General features: G+C 36.6%; 1 protein-coding gene across 22 annotated transcripts in view; it reads left to right on the top strand.

Moving 5' to 3' along the window:
• RIMS2 (regulating synaptic membrane exocytosis 2) overlaps positions 1-19,309 on the top strand; it is a 597,264-nt gene that overhangs the window by 136,946 nt on the left and 441,009 nt on the right. The gene's annotated exons all lie outside the window — the stretch shown is intronic.

The raw sequence follows: 19,309 nt of genomic DNA, 5'->3' as shown, positions 1-19,309 counted from the left end.
ATTTTATTTCTCCATTTTCTCATTGTTTCGCTTTTCTCATTGTTTTGTTTTGCCCAGAACTAATAACTTTTCTTTATTTTTCCTTATCTTTCTCCCTGGTTTACCTGATTATTTTTCTTTTTCTTGACTAGTTGCATTGGCTAGAAACTCCAGTGTAATTCTGATTGGAAGTGATGAGAGAAGCTATCCCTATTTTGTTCTTATCTTAGGGAGGAAGCATTCAGTCTTTCACTATTAAGTATTATGTTAGCTATCAGCTCTTCATAGATGCTGTCTATTATTAATTTGCTGAGAGTTTTTGTTTGTTTGTTTGTTTACCTCAGGAATAGATTTAGATTTTATGAAATACTTTTTTTCCATCTATTGAGATTGATTATATGTTTTTTGTTAATATGGTGAACTACATTGATTGATTTTGAAATGTTAAACCAACTCTGTATTCCTGCAATAAAACCCATTTGGTTATGATGGATTATATCTTTTACATATTAATGGGTTTGATTAGATAAAATTTTGTTTACAATTTTTGCTTCTGTGTTCATGAGGGTTGATATCTGTAGTTTTCTTTTCTTGCAGTGTCTTTCTTTGATTTTGGTATTAGAGTAATGCTGGCTGGATAGAATGAGTTGGGCAGTATTTCCTCCTCTCCAGTGTTTTAGTAGAGTTTCTGCAATATCTGTATAATCTGTAGTGATGCTAGCTCTTTCATTCCTGATATTGGTAATTTACATCTTCTGTCTTTTTCCCTGCTCAGTCTGACAGATATTTATCAATTTTATTGATCTTATCAAAGAACCAGCTTTTTGTTTTATTGATTTTTTAAATTGTTGATTTCATCTTTGATCTTTATTATTTCTTTACTTTTGCTAACTGTAATTAATTGTCTCTTCTTTTTCTGGTTTCTTAAGGTGGAAGCTGAGGTCATTGCTTTGAGATGCTCCTTCTTTTCTAATACAGGCATCATGTGCTGTCAATTTCCCCTAAGTACTGCTTCAGTGACATCCCCCAAATTCTGATATGCTGTCTTTTCATTTTCATTCAGTTGAAATACTTCCTAATTTTACTTTTCATCCTTGACCTATGAGTAACTTAGAAGTATGTTATTTATTTTTTAAATATTGGGGGTGGATTCCAGAGATCTTTCTATTAATGATTTTTAATTTAATTCGGTTGTGGTCCTAGATATACTTTGTATGCCTTGAATCCTTTGAAATGTACTGAAACTTATTTTATGGCCCAGGATATGGTTTATTTTGACAAATGTTCTGTGTGTTCTTGAAGAGGGTGTATATTCTGCTATTTTTTGACAGTGTTTTTAAATGTCCAGTAGGTCAAGTTGTTTAATAGAGTTGTTCAAGACTACTATATCCTTGTTGATTTTCTACCTATTTATTCTATCAATTATTAAGAGAGGGGTATTGAAATATATAACTATTCTTGGATTTGTCCATTTCTTTTTACAGTTTTATTGGCTTTTGCTTTATGTATTTTAAAGTTCTGTTTTTAGGTGCATAAACATTTAGCATTATTACATCCTATTAAATAATTGGCTCCTTTATAATTATCAAGTGACTTTATTCCTGGTAATATTCTTTGCTCTGAAATCTGTTTTGTCTAATCTTACTATAATCATTCCAACTTTCTATTGGGTAGTAGTAACATTGTTTATGTTTCCTGTTCTTTTACTTTAAACTAATTTGTGTCTTCATATTTGAAGTACTTTTCTTATAGGCAGCATATAATTGGGTATTGCTTTGTTAGCCAATCTGATAATCCCTGCCTTTCAATTGGGTTTTTAGATAATTTATATTTAATGTGATTACTGATATGGTTAAGTTTGATTATATCATTTTGCTCTTTTTCTACTTTTACCATCTGATCTTTATTTCTTTTTTAGTTTCCTTTTGGATTAATCAAGTACTTTTTTGATTCAGTTCTATCTGCTTTGTTAGCTCATTAGCTTTGTTGACTCTTTCTTTGGTAGCTTTGTTGGCTCTTTGTTTTGTTATTTTATTAATTGCTTAAGGATTTGTAATATACATCTTTAAATGATCACAGTCAACCTTAACTGATATTATACCATTTGGTGTATAGTATAGTATAAGAATATACAATAGTGTACTTCCATTTCTACCCTTCTGGACTTATATTATTGGTATCATATAGCTTACTTTTTACCTGTTTTATAAATCCCACAATACACTGTTCGTTTGTTTTTTGTTTGAAAGGCTTATGTTTTAAGGAGTTTTAAATAATAAAGAAATATTATGTATTTACTTGTGTTGTTACCATTTCTGGTAGTGTTAATTTCTTTTTGTAGATCTATATTTCTGTCTGGTATCATATTTCATCTGCCTGAAAGATCTCCTTCAATATTTGCTATATTACGAGCCTGCTAGTGATGAATGCTTTCAACTTTTTATGTTTAAATTTTTGCCCTTGTTTTTTTTAAAAGATATTTTTGCTTGGTATAGAATTCTAGTTTAACAGTTATTTTCTTTCAATATTTTAAATATTTTTGCTTCACTGCCTTCTCCCTTTCACTGTTTCCAATTAGAATTGTAATACCATTCTCATTTTTATCTCTCTGTATATAATGTGTCTTTTTTGTCTGATTGCTTTTAAGATATCCTTTTGATCACTGGTTACATGCAATTTAATTATGATGTTTCCTGGTTAATTTTCTTCATGTTTGTTGTGTTTGGAGTTTTTTTGAGCTTTTTGGATCTATGTGTTTATAGTTTTCATAGGCTGTATAGAATGTTGTCAATTTTTTCTTCATATATTTTTACTGGCCCATCCTCTCTCTCTTCTCCTTCAGGGAGTCCTGTTACCCATACACTAGGCTGCTTGAAGTTGTCCTACAGCTCACTTACATTCTTTTTTATTAAATCAAATTTTAATTTTCTCCATTTTCATTTTGTTTATGTTTTATTTCTATGCCTCAGGTTTACTAATCTTTTCTTCTACAGTGTCAAATCTGCTGTTAATACCATTCAGTGTATTTTTTCATCTCAGACATTATAGTTTTCATGTCTAGAATTTCAATTTTAGACATTTTTATATCTTCCACAGTCTAGTTAACTTTTTGAACATGTAGAATACACACTCTGTAATAATTGTTTTGAAGTTCTCCTATGCTAATTTTAACATCTTTGTCAGTGTTGGGTTGGTTTTGATTGATGGTATGTGTTTTCCTGACTCTTTAAATGCCTAGTATCTTATGTTGAATATCAGTCATTGAAAATTTTACTTTGTTGGGTGCTAGATATTTTTTGCATTCCTATAACTCTCCTTGAGCTTTGTTCTGGAATGCAGTTAAGTTACATGGAAACAATTTAACTTTTGTATCTTGCTTTTGTGATTTGTTAGGTAGATCTGGAACAGTGCTCAGTTTAGCACTAATTATTCTCTTCTACAGAGGCAAGGCTTTCCTGAGTACTTTAACCAATACCCCATGATTATGAGTTTTTCTTGTCTAGCTGGTAGGAACATCTACTGTTTTCTCTAATCCTTTCAGATGATTTTTTTCCCCACTCCTGGGTATTTAATCACATTCCTGCTCACTGATCATTACTAAGTTGAACACTTGAAGAGTCTCTCTAGATCTCTGGAGTTTTCTTCCTCTGTTCACCTTTCTCTTCTCTGATAACTTGTTCAATGAAAGCTAGCTGTGTTGGCCTCCTCAGGCTTAGTTTGTTCTCTTCAACTTAGGATGTCTGCCAAAGTGAGTTTCAGCTGCTCTGTACTACTCTGCTGCCTGGAAAGCCTCTCAAAACAGTAACCTGGGGCAATTGTAGAGCTTATCTTGTTTGTTTCCCATATTTCAGCTGGCCTTTTTTGCCTGATGTCCATTGTCTTGAAAACCATTCTTCATACATTTTGCCTATTTTTTGTTTGTTTGCTTGTTTCAGGCAGAGGAAGGAATCTAGCCCTTGCTACCCCATTTAGGCCACAAGCAGAAGTCTGTAATGACATCTAAATATAGTTTGCTTAAAAATATATTTTCTGGTTTCTAACATATGGTCTCTTTATGCTGAGCAAAGTTCTAGTCAATAAGTTAAGTACAGTGAAAAACTGGAACACCCCTTGAACATTTTTTGTATTGTAATCAACTGTAAAACTTTATATCGTGGATTAGCCTTATGTGGATGATTTATGGAAGAAGAAAGGAAGCAAAGAGAGTAACTCCCACGTTTCTCATATTTTTTCTTAGATCTGAGGGAAATGTTAGGGACTAAACATAAAAAATAATTTTCATTCATAATTTACTTGGGAAAGCATTCCTTTTATATATATATACATATATATATGGCCTATATTCTAAATGAAAAGAATAATGAGTTTAATTTCTCTTTTCAAATTGCATCTTACTACGTATACTCAGTTGCCTTATGTACTAGAAGAAGGCTTTTGCTCACAATAGATACTGAACACATTTTTTTTTGGAATTTTATTTTATTTTATTTTTTTATACAGCAGGTCCTTATTAGTTATCTATTTTATACATATTAGTGTATATATGTCAATCCCAATCTCCCAATTCATCCCACCCCCCCGCCCCCGCTTTCCCCCCTTGGTGTCCATACGTTTGCTGAACACATTTTTTGATTTTTCATAGCTCCAAAGGATTAAGCTCAGTGCATTTTGGTAAGATTAGTTTTATGAAGTAGAATAATGACAATATAAATATTTTATAGCTTAAAATTTAATTATAAATCGATTTAAAAATTATTTCAGTAATCTCCTAAGAGAACAAGATAAAATAATCTTTTGTTTTAATTTTAAGGGTCTTTCATGTGCAACCATCCTTAACAATTAGTTAACTCTTCTGAGGTGCATTTAGGATACAGAGAGAATAAATGAAGCACAGGACTATGGAGTACCAGTATAATAAGATTTTATGAAATATTGCTTTCATTGATTTTCTTGAGATGATACTCCTTAATAAATTAAAGCTATATATTTAGTTAAATTGAAAAATAATGACTTTCTAAGGGAGATATTATTTTGTAAACATGGAATAGAGACTCTAGTGGTAAAGACATTAAAAGTAATTTACAGTCAGGATTATTTTAAGCTTCAAAGTGTGGCAACATTAATTTTTTGTTTCTTTTACTTTTTGGGAAAAATAGATTACTATCTCTCAATGGATAATCTAATTTTGAAAAAATAAAGAATATACGTTTTTTAGAATTATAGTGTTTAATTTGCAAATGTAACAGATATGGATTCTTTCACTATAAATTATCAGATTTGAAGCAGAATGAATGATACCTTTAGTATGGTTGTAAAAGAAAGTGATTCTTAAGAAAGTCCCTTAAAATATATTGATATATGTGTGTTCAGTATATCAGATGGTAAGTCTTTTAAAAAAAAATTCAAGTCACTGTGATTACCTGCAAGTCTGTAGTTAGTGTGCTTGTGCAATATATAATCAGTTCCCATACCCCAAATCAAACATATCATGTATGGATTTTCTGTTAGATTTTTATGAAATCACTACATTCCAGTATATTGGTAAAAATTTGACATTCTCTAGGAACAGGGTGACTTAAGTTGAGACAACTAGGAGAACCAAGTTTTGTTCCTGCCCTGGTGTTACATGACTCTTGTTGACATATCACTTCATGTCTTAGTGCTTCTGTTTTAAAATCTGTAAAATGACAGCATCAATTTAAATGATTTCTAAGGTCTCTTCTGGGCTTAACATTTTATGATTTTTAAATTAATACTAGATTATTCATGTAATCCTTGGAAAGGAACATAGTCAGATATTTCTACTGCTTAAAGAATTTATAAAGGGAATTGAGAAGCTTCATTAATTCTGTTATGTCAGTATGTCTCGTATATTGTGTGTTAAGCTTTGGCAGTGGTCTTGAAAGTGTACCCTGATGTGGAAGGAAGGTTTTTTGGAGAGGAGACGGGAGCGAATAACTTCAAGGGCACAGATTTCCATATGTATTCCTTCATTTTTTCTTAAAATTGATCTACCTGAGAACACTTTTCTGTTTTGTAAATTTTTCTTTCCAACTCACTTTTATAAGTGGGTGGCTTCTACTCTTCAAAAGAAAAGCATGCTTCTCAACCATACCTAATCTGAATTTTGGTCTTTATATAATATATTGCCTCAGGATGTAAAAATCTCTGGGGCACCAGGCAAAGTGACAAGGAGAGTTGCCGCTGAAGGAGAGTTGTCCTGAAGGAGAGATTCATGAGGGCAAAGCAGTGAGAAGTTCTGTAAGAAACATAGAACGAGGCAGCACGTTATTTCATTCAGGCAACAGACTTTTGGCGAGACTCTGGTGCCTCATCTCTCTTTTTCAGAATTGGAATTTTGAGATGATTATCATGGTGACCCATAATAACACATTTATATGAATTTAAAAATGAAGTTGGACTCTTTTTGATATAAAGTCAGATTTGTGTGATGGTTTGACAATGTGGACTAGTTTGCCAAATAGGTTATATAAAGTAGACATTTTCTGTATATTGAATGAGGTAAATCTGCAGCTCCAAGCTTTGATAAAAATATAATTAAATCACACCTACAATACACAATATATCTGAAAATGTATCATTTCCAACTATTTAAACTTAAAATTTAAATGCTATCTTAAAAATGTACAAGGGGTACGTGGTTTTAGAGATTTGAGAAAAGAGAAAAAATATTTGTAGACTACTGATATATAACAGGTGCAAGGTATTCTTGGTTATTGGCAGACATGCTTTTGAGAATTGTCTTTGGTATCTCTTTGCTCCTAACCTCTTGGTGGAAAGGATACTGCTCAGTACCTAATGTCCTCATCAATAGATAAAGTGAGCTCCTTATCATTAGATAAGATGAGCACCAGGTTAAATAGATTTTACTTAGTATATATGGAGAAGATTAGTAATAGCATCTGAAATGAGTTCTGATCATAATAGGAGACTATATAGAGTTTAATAAATAAAGGAATTCAGGATATCACCAGAACTTTAGGATGGTAAAGCAGATACTAGATAGTGGAGCACAGTGGAAATAGAATTGCAGGTAATTGTGAGAGGACAGTTAGACATAGTCATGAATTTCTCTTTCTTCACCCAATAAATCTCATCTAATTTCTTTTAAAGCATCCCCAACAAAAATACTTAACTTCAAACATAAGCAAAAACAAGTGAAGTCCTATCTGAAGCAATTTTTTTAAAGTTAAAAATAATTCTGATCCATGAAAAGGACATGAGGGGACTCACCGAAAATTTTGGAGGTGACAGATATGTCTGTTACTTGATTGTGGTGATGGTTTCATGGATATATTCGTAAGTTCAAACTCATCAAATTGTATACAAAAATATATGCAGTTTTAATATATCTATATAAATAAATAAATGGTTCAATTAAAAAAAAAAGGACATAAGCTTCTTCTTTTGAAGTCTTGTCTTTTAAACTCTCTTTCAATAAATATATTAAAATACCACTGACTCTCACTTAGGCCAGAACAGACTATATATTTCCTATTGCTGGAACAACGCCCAGATCTACTTCTCCTATAATTTTCAACTTTTTGAATGGCACCACTATATGCTATATCACCTAAACTAGAAAGCCAGGAATCATCTCAGGTTTCTGTCCTTCACCATTCTTTACCCACAAATTTTGCATTTTATTCTTTCCTCTCTGTCTACATAAACTACTAACTGCTCTCTTATTTGGGCTCTCATCCTCCATCACTTGGACTAGTGTTAGTTTCTTAAGTGGTCTCTTTGCTCCCATCTGGATTCCTCAAACACATCCTTCACATGCTGCTATGCTGATATCTGTAAAATGCAGATCTGATTATTTTACCTTCTGCTTAAAAACTATTTAGTGACGCCTCATCTCTTCAGTAAAGTTTCTAGTGGCATAAAGAGCCCTCTCCCTATGGTTTATTCCCTGCCTAACTCAAAGAATAAGCTTCACTGCATTCAGTATACCCGACTAAACTACACTGCAGTCCTCCCTTGATGTCCCATGTCCTTTGGGGATTGGTTCCAGGACTGGCCCCCCCTCCCCATGCATAGCAAAATACATGGATGCTCAAGTTCCTTATGTAAAATGGCATAGTATTTGCATATAACCTATGCACATCCTCCTGTGTACTTTAAACCATCTCTAGATTGCTTATAATTCCTAATATAAATGCTATATAAATAGTGGTAAATAGAGTGTAAATTTTATGTAAATAGTTACCAGTGTCACATATTCAAGTTTTGTTTTTTGGAACTATTGACACAAATAAGCAATAAACAGTCTATAATAGGAATAGGAAAGAGTTTTCTTTGAGACACACTGAGGACTATAGCCTGGGAGACACAGATTCAAGAAGGACTTGAATTGTGTTCAGTCAGACTAAAAAATGGGGGAGGCTTATATATGGAAAAACTGCAAAGTTACATAAATTGCTTGTCAAGAATTAGGATTGGATCTGGCAAGAAGTAAGAGTGCTTACTAAGCAAGGATTGATTGGGGTCTGAAATGGTTGCATGGTTACAAGGGGAGACCTTGAGACCATAAGGCTGAAGCCGGTAACTGCTGGAAGATATTGCTTTGAGAATGGCTGGTGGTGTCCTTGAGTTTGATACAATTCAGAAGATTCAGGGTCTCAGTGATGCAGGAACGTGTCTGAAACCACATCCACAATAGTCACCCAGCTCTGATTTGAATGCCTGAAACAGTCACTTCGTTTTGATTTTTTTTTTTTTAAACATCTTTATTGAAGTATAATTGCCTTACAATGGTGTGTTAGCTTCTGCTTTATAACAAAGTTAATCAGTTATACATATACAATATGTTCCCATATCTCTTCCCTCTTGCATCTCCCTCCCTCCCACCCTCCCCATCCCACCCCTCTAGGTGGTCACAAAGCACCGAGCTGATCTCCCTGTGCTATGCGGCTGCTTCCCACTAGCTATCTATTTTACATTTGGTAGTGTATATATGTCCATGACACTCTCTCACCCTGTCACATCTCACCCCACCCCCTCCCCATATCCTCAAGTCCATTCTCTAGTAGGTCTGTGTCTTTATTCCGTCTTGCCACTAGGTTCTTCATGGCTTTTTTTCCCCTTAGATTCCGTATATATGTGTTAGCATACTGTATTTGTTTTTCTCTTTCTGACTTACTTCACTCTGTATGACAGACTCTAACTCCATCCACCTCATTACAAATACCTCCATTTCATTTCTTTTTATGGCTGAGTAATATTCCATTGTATATATGTGCCACATCTTCTTTATCCATTCATCTGTTGATGGACATTTAGGTTGCTTCCATGTCCTGGCTATTGTAAATAGAGCTGCAATGAACATTTTGGTACATGACTCTTTTTGACCTATGGTTTTCTCAGGGTATATGCCCAGTAGTGGGATTGCTGGATCGTATGGTAGTTCTATTTGTAGTTTTTTAAGGAACCTCCATACTGTTCTCCATAGTGGCTGTATCAATTTACATTCCCACCAACAGTGCAAGAGAGTTCCCTTTCCTCCACACCCTCTCCAGCATTTATTGTTTCTAGATTTTTTGATGATGGCCATTCTGACCGGTGTGAGATGATATCTCATTGTAGTTTTGATTTGCATTTCTCTAATGATTAATGATGTTGAGCATTCTTTCATGTGTCTGTTGGCCATCTGTATATCTTCTTTGGAGAAATGTCTATTTAGGTCTTCTGCCCATTTTTGGATTGGGTTGTTCGTTTTTTTGTTATTGAGCTGCATGAGCTGCTTGTAAATCTTGGAGATTAATCCTTTGTCAGTTGCTTCATTTGCAAATATTTTCTCCCATTCTGATGGTTGTCTTTTGGTCTTGTTTATGGTTTCCTTTGCTGTGCAAAAGCTTTTAAGTTTCATTAGGTCCCATTTGTTTATTTGTGTTCTTATTTCCATTTCTCTGGGAGCTGGGTCAAAAAGAATCTTGCTGTGATGTATGTCATAGAATGTTCTGCCTATGTTTTCCTCTAAGAGTTTGATAGTGTCTGGTCTTACACTTAGGTCTTTAATCCATTTTGAGTTTATTTTTGTGCATGGTGTCAGGGAGTGTTCTAATTTCATACTTTTACATTTATCTGTCCAATTTTCCCAGCACCACTTATTGAAGAGGCTGTCTTTTCTCCACTGTATATGCTTGCCTCCTTTATCAAAGATAAGGTGACCATATGTGCGTGGGTTTATCTCTGGGCTTTCTATCCTGTTCCATTGATCTATATTTCTGTTTTTGTGCCAGTACCAAACTGTCTTGATTACTGTAGCTTTGTAATATAGTCTGAAGTCAGGGAGCCTGATTCCCCCAGCTCCATTTTTCGTTCTCAAGATTGCTTTGGCTATTCGGGGTCTTTTGTGTTTCCATACAAATTGTGAAATTTTTTGTTCTAGTTCTGTGAAAAATGCCAGTGGTAGTTTGATAGGGATTGCATTGAATCTGTAGATTGCTTTGGGTAGTAGAGTCATTTTCACAATGTTGATTCTTCCAATCCAGGAACATGGTATATCTTTCCATCTATTTGTATCATCTTTAATTTCTTTCATCAGTGTCTTATAATTTTCTGCATACAGGTCTTTTGTCTCCTTAGGTAGGTTTATTCCTAGATATTTTATTCTTTTTGTTGCAATGGTAAACGGGAGTGTTTTCTTAATTTCACTTTCAGATTTTTCGTCATTAGTGTATAGAAATGCAAGAGATTTCTGTGCATTAATTTTGTATCCTGCTACTTTACCAAATTCATTGATTAGCTCTAGGAGTTTTCTGGTAGCATCTTTAGGATTCTCTATGTATAGTATCATGTCATCTGCAAACAGTGACAGCTTTACTTCTTCTTTTCCGATTTGGATTCCTTTTATTTCTTTGTCTTCTCTGATTGCTGTGGCTAACACTTCCAAAACTATGTTGAATAATAGTGGTGAGAGTGGGCAACCTTGTCTTGTTCCTGATCTTAGTGGAAATGGTTTCAGTTTTTCACCATTGAGGACAATGTTGGCTGTGGGTTTGTCATATATGGCCTTTATTATGTTGAGGAAAGTTCCCTCTATGCCTACTTTCTGCAGGGCTTTTATCATAAATGGGTGTTGAATTTTGTCGAAAGCTTTCTCTGCATCTATTGAGATGATCATATGGTTTTTCTCCTTCAATTTGTTAATATGGTGTATCACATTGATTGATTTGCGTATATTGAAGAATCCTTGCATTCCTGGGATAAACCCCACTTGATCATGGTGTATGATCCTTTTAATGTGCTGTTGGATTCTGTTTGTGAGTATTTTGTTGAGGATTTTTGCATCTATGTTCATCAGTGATATTGGCCTGTAGTTTTCTTTCTTTGTGACATCTTTGTCTGGTTTTGGTATCAGGGTGATGGTGGCCTCGTAGAATGAGTTTGGGAGTGTTCCTCCCTCTGCAATCTTTTGGAAGAGTTTGAGAAGGATAGGTGTTAGCTCTTCTCTAAATGTTTGATAGAATTCACCTGTGAAGCCATCTGGTCCTGGGCTTTTGTTTGTTGGAAGGTTTTTAATCACAGTTTCAATTTCAGTGCTTGTGATTGGTCTGTTCATATTTTCTATTTCTTCCTGGTTCAGTCTCGGCAGTTTGTGCATTTCTAAGAATCTGTCCATTTCTTCCAGGTTGTCCATTTTATTGGCGTAGAGTTGCTTGTAGTAATCTCTCATGATCTTTTGTATTTCTGCAGTGTCAGTGGTTACTTCTCCTTTTTCATTTCTAATTCTATTGATTTGAGTCTTCTCCCTTTTTCTCTTGATGAGTCTGGCTAATGGTTTATCAATTTTGTTTATCTTCTCAAAGAACCAGCTTTTAGTTTTATTGATTTTTGCTATTGTTTCCTTCATTTCTTTTTCATTTATTTCTGACCTGATCTTTATGATTTCTTTCTTTCTGCTAGCTTTGGGGTTTTTTTGTTCTTCTTTCTCTAATTGCTTTAGGTGCAAGGTTAGGTTGTTTATTCGAGATGTTTCCTGTTTCTTGAGGTAGGCTTGTATTGCTATAAACTTCCCTCATAGCACTGCTTTTGCTGCGTCCCATAGGTTGTGGGTCGTCGTATCTCCATTGTCATTTGTTTCTAGGTATTTTTTGATTTCCCCTTTGATTTCTTCAGTGATCACTTCATTATTAAGTAGTGTATTGTGTAGCCTCCATGTGTTTGTATTTTTTACAGATCTTTTCCTGTAATTGATATCTAGTCTCATAGCGTTGTGGTTGGAAAAGATACTTGATACGATTTCAATTTTCTTAAATTGACCAAGGCTTGATTTGTGACCCAAGATATGATCTATCCTGGAGAATGTTCCATGCGCACTTGAGAAAAATGTGTATTCTGTTGTTTTTGGGTGGAATGTCCTATAAATATCAATTAAGTCCATCTTGTTTAATGTATCATTTAAAGCTTGTGTTTCCTTATTTATTTTCATTTTGGATGATCTGTCCATTGATGAAAGTGGGGTGTTAAAGTCCCCTACTATGATTGTGTTGCTGTCAATTTCCCCTTTTATGGCTGTTAGTATTTGCCTTATGTATTGAGGTGCTCCTATGTTGGGTGCATAAATATTTACAATTGTTATACCTTCCTCTTGGATCGATCCCTTGATCATTATATAGTGTCCTTCTTTGTCTCTTACAATATTCTTTATTTTAAAGTCTATTTTGTCTGATATGAGAATTGCTACTCCAGCTTTCTTTTGATTTCCATTTGTATGGAATATCTTTTTCCTTCCCCTCACTTTCAGTCTGTATGTGTCTCTAGGTCTGAAGTGGGTCTCTTGTAGACAGCATATATATGGGTCTTGTTTTTGTATCCATTCAGCCAGCCTGTGTCTTTTGGTGGGAGCATTTAATCCATTTACATTCAAGGTAATTATCGATATGTATGTTCCCATTCCCATTTTCTTAAATGTTTTGGGTTTGTTATTGTAGGTGTTTTCCTTCTCTTGTGTTTCTTGCCTAGAGAAGTTCCTTTAGCATTTGTTGTAAAGCTGGTTTGGTGGTGCTGAACTCTCTCAGCTTTTGCTTGTCTGTAAAGGTTTTAATTTCTCCATCAAATCTGAATGAGATCCTTGCTGGGTAGAGTAACCTTGGTTGTAGGTTTTTCTCCTTCATCACTTTAAGTATATCCTGCCACTCCCTTCTGGCTTGCAGAGTTTCTGCTGAAAGATCAGATGTTAACCTTATGGGGATTCCCTTGTGTGTTATTTGTTGTTTTTCCCTTGCTGCTTTTAATATGTTTTCTTTATATTTAATTTTTGACAGTTTGATTAATATGTGTCTTGGCGTGTTTCTCCTTGGATTTATCCTGTATGGGACTCTCTGTGCTTCCTGGACTTGATTAACTATTTCCTTTCCCATATTAGGGAAGTTTTCAACTATAATCTCTTCAAATATTTTCTCGGTCCCTTTCTTTTTCTCTTCTTCTTCTGGGACCCCTATAATTCGAATGTTGGTGCGTTTAATGTTGTACCAGAGGTCTCTGAGACTGTCCTCAGTTCTTTTCATTCTTTTTTCTTTATCCTGCTCTGCAGTAGTTATTTCCACCATTTTATCTTCCAGGTCACTTATCCTTTCTTCTGCCTCAGTTATTCTGCTATTGATCCCATCTAGAGTATTTTTAATTTCATTTATTGTGTTTTTCATCGTTGCTTGGTTCCTCTTTAGTTCTTCTACGTCCTTGTTAAATGTTTCTTGCATTTTGTCTATTCTATTTCCAAGATTTTGGATCATCCTTACTATCATTATTCTGAATTCTTTTTCAGGTAGACTACCTATTTCCTCTTCATTTGTTAAGTCTGGTGTGTTTTGACCCTGCTCCTTCATCTGCTGTGTGTTTTTCTGTCGTCTCATTTTGCTTATCTTACTGTGTTTGAGGTCTCCTTTTCACAGGCTGCAGGTTCGTAGTTCCCGTTGTTTTTGGTATCTGTCCCCAGTGGGTAAGGTTGGTTCAGTGGGTTGTGTAGGCTTCCTGGTGGAGGGGACTATTGTCTGTGTTCTGGTGGATGAGGTTGAATCTTGTCTTTCTGGTGGGCACATCCACGTCTGGTGGTGTGTTTTGGGGTGTCTGTGGCCTTATGATTTTAGGCAGCCTCCCTGCTAATGGATGGGGCTGTGTTCCTGTCTTGCTAGTTGTTTGGCATAGGGTGTCCAGCCCTGTAGCTTGCTGGTCGTTGAGTGAAGCTGGGTCTTGATGTTGAGATGGAGATCTCTGAGAGATTTTTGCCGTTTGGTATTACGTGGAGCTGGTAGGTCTCTTGTGGACCAGTGTCCTGAAGTTGGCTCTCCCACCTCAGAGGCACAGCCCTGATGCCTGGCTGGAGCACCAAGAGCCTTTCATCCACACAGCAAAAAAGGAAAAGGGGAAATTAATATATCCTGCTCGTAAAGTCCACCTTTTGAATTTGGGATGATTCGTTGTCTATTCAGGTATTCAACAGATGCAGGCACATCAAGTTGTTTGTGGAGCTTTAATCCACTGCTTCTGAGGCTGCTGGGGGAGATTTCCCTTTCTCTTCTTTGTTCGTACAGCTCCCAGCGTTCAGCTTTGGATTTGGACCCGCCTCTGCATATACGTTGCCTGAGGGCGTCCGTTCCCCGCCCAGACAGAACGGGGTTAAAGGAGCAGCTGCTTCGGGGGCTCTGGCTCACTCAGGCCGGGGGAGGGAGCGGTACGGAGGAGGCGGGGCGAGCCTGCGGCGTCAGAGGCGTCGTGACGTTGCAGCAGCCTGAGGCGCGCCGTGTGTTCTCCCGGGGAAGTTGTCCCTGGATCACGGGAGCCTGGCAGTGGCGAGCTGCACCGGCTCCCGGGAGGGGCGGTGTGGAGAGTGACCTGGGCTCGCACACAGGCTTCTTGGTGGCGGCAGCTGCAGCCTTAGCGTTTCCTACCAGTCTCTGGGGTCCGCGCTGTTAGCCGCGGCTTGCGCCCGCCTCTGGAGTTCGTCTAGGCGGCGCTCTGAATCCCCTCTCCTTGCGTGCCGCGAAACAAAGAGGCAAGAAAAAGTCTCTTGCCTCTTCGGCGGCTGCAGACCTACTCTCCAGCTCCCTCCCGGCTCGCCGCGGCACGCCAACCCCTTCAGGCTGTGTTCACGCCGCCAACCCCAGTCCTCTCCCTGCGATCCGACCGAAGCCCGCACCTCAGCTCCCAGCCCCGCCTGCCCCAGCGGGTGAGCAGACAAGCCTCTCGGGCTGGTGAGCGCTGCTCGGCGCTGAGCCTCTGTGCGGGAATCTCTCCGTTTTTCCCTCTGCGCCCCTGTTGCTGTGGGATCCGCGCTGATAGCCGCGCGGCTCGCACCCGTCTCTGGATTTCGTTTAGGCAGCGCTCTGAATCCCCTCTCCTTGCGCGCCGCGAAACAAAGAGGCAAGAAAAAGTCTCTTGCCTCTTCGGCAGCTGCAGACTTTTTCCCGGACTCCCTCCCGGCTAGCACCAAAGCCCGAGCCTCAGCTCCCAGCCCCCGCCCGCCCCGGCGAGTGAGCAGACAAGCCTCTCGGGCTGGTGAGTGCTGGTTGGCGCCGTGCCTCTGTGCGGGAGTCTTTCCGCTTTGCCCTCCGCACCCCTGTGGCTGCGCTCTCCTCCGCGGCTCCGAAGCTTCCCCCCTCTGCCACCCGCAGTCTCTGCCCGCAAAGGGGCTTCCTAGTGCCTGGAAACCTTTCCTCCTTCACAGCTCCCTCCCACTGGCGCAGGTCCCGTCCCTATTCTTTTGTCTCTGTTATTTCTTTTTTCTTTTACCCTACCCAAGTACGTGGGGATTTTCTTGCCTTTTGGGAGGTCTGACGTCTTCTGCCAGCGTTCAGTGGGTGTTCTGTAGGAGCAGTTCCACGTGTAGATGTATTTCTGCTGTATCTGTGGGAAGGAAGGTGATCTCCGCGTCTTACTCTTCCGCCATCTTGCCCCCTCCCGTTTTGATTTTTAAACACATTCTTTTCTTTAATGGCTAAAGCAGATGTACAATGCATGTTTGACAGGCCATAAGACAGGCTGTCCTAGTTAGCATAAAGTTCAAGCCAAATCATGTGTAAGCCAGAATGACTTATACATGATGCTTTCTTTGGGTATCCCTTGTGAATTAACCACTAACTCTTTTGTGCCTCAATGAATTCTACAGACTTCTAATGTATTACTCTTAACATTTTATTATTATTGATAGATTAAATACTTGTTGAGTGAATGAATGGAGGAAAGACATTGGGTGTACTTATCATGGGCATGTTATTTTGGGACAAGCTTTGTGTTTTGATCCAGCTTCTTGCTGCAGCTCAGCACTGTGATGATGTTTTCCTGAAGATGGCAGTCCAAACTTGTGGATGAATAAAAAGATAAACTTATACTGCCTATACAGCAGTATGTAATTCTTGCAGTTCTTGAAAAAAAGAGTCCAGGCTTGAGAGAGAAGATGGAGTATTACTGTAGTGGTGTGAAAGAGAAGTGGTTTTGGATTGATTATAGAAAGTAGGCAAGAAGAGAGAGACAGGTGATGGTGGTATAACTCTGGAGAATGTACAACATCGATATATAGAGAGGGATATATCTTTCTGGCAATACAGATGAGCAAGTAGTAGGAGAAAGACTGAATATCTAGAGAAGGAATCTGAGGGGAGCTGACATTAGTTTCTTAGGTGACTGGGGAACTAATGAAAAGTTGCACAAAGAATAGTTGTTGGCAGATGAAATTGCCATATTTAGTCTGAAATGGTGCTATGACTATCAAGAGGAAATATCAGAGAGGAAAGAGAACAATAGAGCCAGTGATAGAAGGTAGATTAATACTTAAAGTACATTGATCTTGGGAAGAGGCAATGTGATTGCTTATCAGCAGAAGTGGTAAGACAGTAAGGATGGCCATAGGGAGAGTTGATTATGAGGAAAAAATGCTAAGTATAAAATTCTTTTAGAATGTAAAATACAATAAATTTTTAATAGCTATTTAAAGGAAATTAAAAAATATAATTTGTACTATTAAAATTTTAATAAATGCTTTTGGACATACTCTAAGTTATTATTAGAGTTTTCATGTCTAGTAATTATGACCTAAAATCATTAATTCATCAATTAAATTATAGACAAGATACATAAAGCCAACAGAAGACACTGGCATTATATAGAGGCAACGCTGTGTGGTGGCTTCAGCTTAAGTTCTGAAGTGAGACTAAGCATAAATCCCAGCTTTATCATTTACCAGCTATGTGACCTTGTATAAGATGCTTTGTCTCTCTGCCTCAGTTTCTTCATCTGTAAGTAATAGAAGTAATAATAGTACATATCTTACAAGGCTATTGTGAGAATAAAATGAATTCACAAATATTTGTGAAGCACTTAAACATGTACCTGGCACACAGTGAGTGCTTTAAAAGTGTTTTGCAATAATTTCTATGCTATTAGATTTCTTCTTACCTAACATTTATGTCAGGTACCATGCAAGATGCTTTCACATATGTTTTCTTATTCAATTAGGTAATCGTATTTGTAGATTGGATTAGTATATTCCTTACTGTATACCTAAACTGAGTCTGTCATTATGAATATGTATGTAAATATATATACCTTATTTTAATCTTTAATCTTTGAATTGACCATTTAGTCTTTTCTTTTTTTAAACACAGACTAAGCATAAAGCTGAAGTAAATATCCAAATGATTCAATTGAAGATTCACTTTTAACCAGTTAAAAATATCCAAGTTTTCCATATGTTTAAGATTAAACTACTCATCCACAGCAAGTTATTTTTTATATTTCACAGGAGATTTTAATCAGTCTTTGTCTTAAGGACCTTGATAATATTTTATATTTATATATTACCTTTGTTTTTCAAGCAACTCAATTCCAGTTTGATTACTGATGAGCTTAAAGTCACTTTTGACAAATACAGTGAAACTTCTGACTTAAATTGTATTACGAAAATCTGATTAGAAGAGACTACTAGTCCTTTTGTTTTGAATTTCTTTTCTTTGGAGGCTTGCCAGTTCAAAGAGAAGAACCATTTTGATTATGGGTCATCTTCCTCATTTTTCTTTTTTCCTTTAAAAATTTCCTTGGGAGATTTTATTCACTTTCATAGCTTCAGATTCTGTATGTATGCTGACGATTTACGGATATGATTTCACTAGCCGGATTATTCTTTTGAGCTCCAGATCCACCTCTGTAGCTGCCTACTGAAAAATCTCTGCTTGGATATATTAATGGGCACCTCAGATTCACCTTGTTTATACTTGAAGTCATTATTTTCCCCCAAATCTGCTTCTCCATGTGTTTTTTTCTCTCAAGGAATTGTCTCCTTATCCTCCTGGTTGCTTAAACCAGACTCTGGGAGTCCTCTACTTCTTCCTCTTCCTCAATCAAGTCATAAGGGGCCTTACTTCTCAGTATCTCCTAAATCAGTTTACTTCTCTCCTTTCCTCTTGCTACTACTATAGTTTATACCACTATCACATTTGTTTCTTACCCCAAATATTTTAACAACTTCCTAACTGGTCTCTCTGCTTCCAGACTTATCTTCTTCCAGTCTGTCTGCACATTTTAGCAAAGTAAACACTTTATAAGTAGTAGCAAATAATGTTATGCCTTATTTATAAATCATATGGTAGATTTTGTATTTATTTTTTATCCTTATTGAAAGATAGTAAAGATATAATGGCAGAGTAATATTCATGTGTATATTATAGCTAAGTTTTTCATGTGTATAACTAAAATTGGACCTGTATTATCTGTTAAGAGGGATTAACTATTAGCAAATTCGTTAGATATGACTTCATTTTTTTCTTTCTTTTTTAAAAAATTTCTGCAATGTGAGTTATTTTGTACAAGTACTGTGCTTCTAAGCTTTTGCCAGATATTAATATAGTCAACCATGGAGACTTTAGTTCAAACATGTCATTTATAATTTAGTCATTTCCAGCTACTTGTGTCCAAATATGCCAAGCATGTTTGTGCTTCTGTGCTTCTTGCATATTCCATGTTCTTTGCATAAAATGTTCCCCTCACTAGTCTTGCCGACATTCTCTTTATTACTTTAAAGGCCTGCTTACATCTCAGAAACTTTCTCTTATTTCTTTTTCCAAGTCTTGCTATCTCCTCAATCATTTGTGTTTCCACAGTGCTTTGTTATTCCCTTGCTTTCAGACATCTGTCTGTTCCACAGTAATTTGTTCATTTCCCTCTCAATACATTTAATTCCTTGATGGCAGAAACTGTCTTACTCATTTTTTAATGTTTCATAAATCTAGTGTAGTGCCTGATACATATATATGAGTGCTCCATAAATGATTTTTGTTGGACTAAATGGTTAGCAATAATTTTCCTTGACTGTGTA

Source organism: Balaenoptera ricei, chromosome 17 (genome assembly GCF_028023285.1).
Source record: "Balaenoptera ricei isolate mBalRic1 chromosome 17, mBalRic1.hap2, whole genome shotgun sequence".
In the NCBI taxonomy this organism is placed as follows: Eukaryota; Metazoa; Chordata; class Mammalia; order Artiodactyla; family Balaenopteridae; genus Balaenoptera; species Balaenoptera ricei.
This window is presented reverse-complemented; position numbering and strand designations above follow the sequence as displayed.